Genomic DNA, 6000 nt, shown 5'->3' with positions numbered 1-6000 from the left:
ATCTGGGCATTCTGACTGTTGCTGCTAAAGTAGTGGCTTAAAACAAACACAATAGCCAGGTACCTGTAAATCCTAGCCACTCAGGACACTGAAATCTGAGGATTGTGGTTGGAAGCCAGCTTGTATAGGAAAGCCCCTGAAACTGGTCTCTCCATTTAACTACCTAGGAGGCCAGAAGTGGATCAGTGGCTCAAGTGGTAGAGCACTAGCCTTGAGCAGGAAAGCTCAGAGTAGTGACCAGGCCCTGAATTCAGTGCCCAGAACCACTGTGCACATGCGCACATTCACACACACGCACACACACACACAGCAGAGCAATTGGCAAAGGTTATGCTGTGGATCGGGAATTGCAAAGAAACATGGAAAGGTAGATCGTCTTTCCCCACTTCCTCTGTCTTCCTCCACTCTCTGCTCTTCCCTTAGAAGGCCTCAAGCCCTCCACACTTCACTGAGCCTGGCTTCACAGGGAGCTGCCACTGCCTGGAAAGCTGGTCCTCAAAGTAAGTAGAGGATCTCAGGTCATGTTTATTTTTCCATTTGGCGTGTGAATGCAGGCCCCGAGACCCTAAGCAGCATCTAGAAGAGTATGGACAGCTGTGTTGAGCTATGGGACTCATCTCAGAAAAGGAGTAGAGGAAGCAGGCTGCAAAGTTCACAACCAGTTCCAATGGACCTGTAGGTGAATGAGAGGCAATTTCCACAGTTCTGGAGTGAATACCTGGGCACACCAGTGTAAAGAGAGGTCTCCAACCATTTCATGGGACCACATGGAAAAATCTGGCAGGAAGCTGTGTGTGTGTGTGTGTGTGTGTGTGTGTGTACATGCAGGCTGTTCCTGGGGCTCAGGCTCATGCTTGGCCGGGCTTTTCCCTCTATGCTTATTTTTTTTTTTTGGCTACAAGCTACTGTTCTACCACTTGAGCCACAACTCCAGTTCTGGCCTTTTTGGTGGTTGGAAATGAGAGTCTCATGGACTCTCCTGCCCAGGCTGGCTTCAAACTGTGATCCTCAGATCAGAAGTCTCTGTTGTCAGGGAGATGCTGGAGATAATGCCGAGGACCAAGGTCAGTGTTTAGGTGATGGTTGGCCCTGCCCACGTTGCGTTATCCTTTGGACATGAAGAGGAGGCCTCAGCACCTACTGGGCTCATTCAGACTCAGACACAAGCCAGCTAATCTTCCTCTCACTTTCCCAGCATGGAGTTGTGGGTCCAGCATGGCATGGCACTCATGCCCAAGCCTGGACAGCTATCCACACAACACCCAGTTGTGACCTCTACATTGTTGTTGCATTGAGAGCAGTTCAGCACGGATCACATGGAGCGTGTCAAAACCATGGAAGGGATGGTAAAGTAGTTTCTATGTTGTCTGGACCAAGCCGGACAGAGATGACCATACAAGTTCCCTTTCAGAGATCCTGCTTCTGTGCACTGCCCAAGAGAACATACAGGAAAACCTCCAGAAGGAGGGGGTGTGCATACCCCCATATTCCTAACCTACACCCTTGACTGCATGATTTCCCAAGGCTTAGAGACACTTGAAGCTAGATGGCTCCAAGATCTGGCACTGTAGTCTCTCAGAGACCCTTGCCCACATCTGTGAGGAGAGCACAGGAGGTAAAATGGCCTCTCTGAAAGGGCAATAGCCTCAGGGGGTCTCCGTGACATCGCTGGCATCCAGATCTCAGATAATTTGGGAGAGGTTATGTAAGCCACTTTGGTGTGGACGGTGAATCATTGCAGCAGGAGGCACAGAGGATGGGAAAGCCAGCTGAAGAGGACATGGGTCCCATCAAGTCCCAAGATGTGCAGATCTACCATCAAGAGAGCTGGACATGCCGGGCGCTGGTGGCTCACGCCTGTAATCCTAGCTACTCAGGAGGCTGAGATCTGAGGATCACGGTTCAAAGCCAGCCCAGGCAGGAGAGACCGGGAGACTCCTATCTCCAATAAACCACCAGAAAACCGGAAGTGGCGCTGTAGCTCAAGTGGTAGAGCACTCGCCTTGAGCTGAAGAGCTGAGGGACAGCGCCCAGGCCCAGAGTTCAAGCCCCATGACGGACAAAAAAGAAAAAAAAAAAAAAGAGAGCTGGACATTGTGTTGGATATGTTACATGACAGCCTTTGCTAATGGGCAGGTCTTAGACACATTTTATACTACAGTGACTCTGCTGTCTAATACCACAAATGCATGGAAGAGAGACAGAATCTTGAGACAGTTGCTGACATCACCAAGATCATCCTAAGGAAGACCTTGATAGACATTATTATCTGTGTGTGTGTGTGTGTGTGTGTGTGTGTGTGTGTGTGTGTGTGTGTGTGTGTTTGTTCTAGACCTAGAGCTTGAACTTTGGACCTGGACACTGCCCCTGAGCTGCTTTTGCTCGAGGATTTTACTATAGCACTTAAGCCATCGCTCCACTTCTGGCTTTTTTGACATTTGATTGGAGATGAGTCTCACAAGTATTTACTTACAAGATAAACTTTAATTATGAGGTGAAATGGTCTTAAGTACTAAGTATTGTGCAAATTCAATAAAAATGGGAGGCAAAAAGACACTTTACTATAAGGACTCTATAGGAAGCTTTATGAAAGCCTGTGAAAGTACATCTAAAAAAGTGTTATTAGTGACTTAAAGCAGTGGTGCTCAATTTCTTGTACTTGACGAAAGAATGTAGTCAGTTATTTCTTTTAAATGTCTAATGTTCTTTTTCTTTTTTCTTTTTTTTACTGTGCTATTAACATTAATAGATACAGGGAACTCTGAAGCTGAGATGTGAGGCTGGAAAAGGTTTGAGAGGTTGGAATGCCACCTCAATAGCACTCAGAAATCAGAGAGCTGGCCATGGAAGGATTAAAACACAGCTCTGGAGAGGGCTAGGCTATGGCCCCATTCCATAGTGCTTTAAAGGCCTTGAAGGCTGGGTGAAATTGCTGACAGCTAAACCTGGGAGGCTAGACAAGGTGAACTACATGTCTGGACTTTCCCTGGGTTGCAGTCTCCTTTCTTAAAGGAACCAGTGTTTCTCACTCACTCTGATTGTAATTGGCTCTGATTGTAATATAGATGCTTTATTTTTTTTTTTTTGCCTGTATCCATGGTAACCTTCCCAGTGTGAACTCAAATAAATAGGCTTGCTTGTGGGACCTGGGGCCCAAGTGCCAGTAAGCTTTGGGACCCCGGCTCCCCACTGATTTTCTTCTTTTTCCTCTACACCTGTCTCTATGTTTTCTAGTTTTCTTTAGCCCGGCATCCCATTGCACTGCCTTGAGTTGTGGTTAGCAATGAATAGGAATATTCTTGGGCCGCAAAAAAAAAAAAAAAAAAAGTCTCACAGACTTTCTTTTCCCAGATGGCTTCAAACCACAATCCTCAGATCTCAGCCTTCAGAGTGGCTAGGATTACAGGCATGAGCCACGGGTACCCAGCATGCATCTGAAGATTGGATGTCAGTGGGATCCTTCTTGGGGAACATCTGCACATCTCAGTCCTCCACCTAAGCAGAGCCAAACCTTTTTACTCCTTTGTGTTCAAAGTTCCTGGAGGTTAGTGAACGAACTTGCCTGCCATGTGCCTCCTTTTCAGTAAATACAATAATTGGTCTGCTCTGCACCAATGGTTTGTTTTATTAACTAAATTAACTGGGATCCAAGCATAGAAGGCATGTCCTTTTCTGGATTGCACACTGTACACCTACGTTTTAAAGTTAACATTACCTACCTTGTTTGAGCCTCTTAGTTTTCCCATATTCCGTCTTTCTCATCTCTCTTTCCTTTGCCCAGAGCTAAGAACCATTTTGGAATGGTGAGGAGTGAGTTTTCAGTCATTCTCTGAAAAGCTTTGCCAATGGATCCTGATTGCTGAATCCTGTGTAACTGGCCCCTAAAGCCTTGTTCTTTAATGTCTCCTCAAGCTGACACAAATGATAATCTACATCTAAAAAAGGCTATGGGTGATGAATTCAGGAATCATTACCGGTCATGAGTTCAGGAATCATCATTACCTGCTGACTGTCCTTAAGTTGTTTTCTGTTTTCTGTTTGCATGAATCAAACAGTGTGTACAATTAGAGACAAAACTAGACTTCCAAGTATTTTTTTTAATTCAAGGCTAGAACCACAGATCAACTTCTGCCCTACCCCCTTTTCTTTTGGTGGTTAATCGGACCTAAGGGTCTCACAGAATGCCAAGGGCACTAAGAGTATCTTCAAATCTGAGGCTTGGGGTTCACAGCCAATGTAGGCAGGAAAGTCCAGGAGCCTGTTATCTCCAACTAATCAGCAAAAAGCCAGAAGTGGAGCTGTGGCTCAAGTGGTACAGCAGCAGCCTTGAGCAAGAAAAGTTATGAAAAAGCTAAGAAAAAAAAAGTGAAAAATAGAGATCTAGCACTAAGACAACCACACAATAAATAAAAAAGTGGAAGAGAAGCATAAAGAGTCAACTAAAAATGATAAAACAGTGGTTCACACTTGTAATTCTAGCTACTCAAAACACTGATATTGAGGCTTACCATTCCAAGCCAGGCAGGACAAGACCATTGTGTGTGTGTGTGTGTGTGTGTGTGTGTGTGTGTGTGTGTGTGTGTGTGAGTTGTGGGATATGAACTACAACTTTTTTGTAAAGGTGGCCCTTGACCATTTCCGGTTTTTTGGAGGCTAATTTGAGATAAGAGTCTCATGGACTTTCCTTGCCCCTTGACATTGAATCATGATCAGCATAATTCAGGACCCTGTGGGAGTGTATCCTAACATAAGACATTTACCTCCTACTAACCACCAAAAATAAATAAACCAAAGTGGAGCTGTGGCTAAAGTCATAGAGCATGCTAGCCTTCAGCAAGATTGGTGAGGCCCTAAAACCAAGCCAGAGAACCTACAAAGAATAAACAAATAAATGTATGTGAAGAAGAGAAGAGCCAATTAAAGGTTTTACAATATAGACTCGTGCCTCTAATCCAAGCTGAAATCTAAAGATAACAGTTCGAAGCCAGCCTGAGCAGGAAAGTCCAAGAGACTTCTTTTTGTGTGTGCCAGACATGGGCTTGAACTTGAGGGTTTTTGCTCAAGGTTAAAACTACTTCCTGCCTCTTGTGGTTAATTGGAGATGAGACTGATGGACTTTCTGGCCCAAGCTGGCTTCAAACTGTAATCCTTAGCTTTTTAGGATGCTAAGTAGTGCCCTTGGCTTCCCTTGGGACTCTTATCTGCTATTAACCACCAAAAAAGGTAGAAGTTGAGTTGAGGCTCAAGTCGTAGAGCCTGCTGGCTTTGAAATAAACAAAATACCCAAAACAAAACAAAATTCGGGAGTTGAGTTTTTGCTCCTGAAAGCTTTGAGCAAAAAACAAAAAGAACCCCCAAAATCTCATGGACAGTGAAGTAGTGTGGCCCAAATTGTAGAGCCTGCTAGTTTTGATCTAAAACACAGACACCTCTGGCTCATGCCTGTAATCCTGGCTACTCAGGAGGTTTAGAGCTGAGGATCACAATTCGAAGCCAGCCCAGGCTGAAAAGTCCCCAGATGCCTGTTTTCTCCAATTAAGTGGAAGTGGCACTGTGGCCTTGGCACTTCTGCCTTGAGCAGAAGAGCTCAGGGACAGCACCTAGGCACCAAGTTCAAACCTCACAACTGACAAATAAATTAATCAATCAATCCTAGAGTGAGTGGCTAGGCCCTAACAACAAAAAAGGACATGAACTAAAAAAAAAAAAAAAAAAAAAGAAGGGGGTGGACAATAAATGAAAAGGAAGGTGAAAAAGAGAGGAGCAAATTAAAGATTCCTAAATCATGGCTCAAAACTGTCAATCTGCTCAGGTTGCTGAAATCTGAGAATTGTGGTTCAAAGCCAGCCTGGGCAATAAAGTACAGACTTATTTCACTGTGTTCAGTACTGGGGCTTGAACGTGTTATATTTTGCTCACGGCTAGAGGTCTACTTCTTCCTACCTCTTGGTGGTTAATTAGAGATAAGTGTCTCATGGACTTTCTTGCCCAGGCTGGCTT

This window comes from Dipodomys spectabilis, unplaced genomic scaffold (genome assembly GCF_019054845.1).
Source record: "Dipodomys spectabilis isolate Male_0828 unplaced genomic scaffold, ASM1905484v1 ptg000076l, whole genome shotgun sequence".
NCBI lineage: Eukaryota > Metazoa > Chordata > Mammalia > Rodentia > Heteromyidae > Dipodomys > Dipodomys spectabilis.
Note: the sequence above shows the minus strand (reverse complement) of the source record.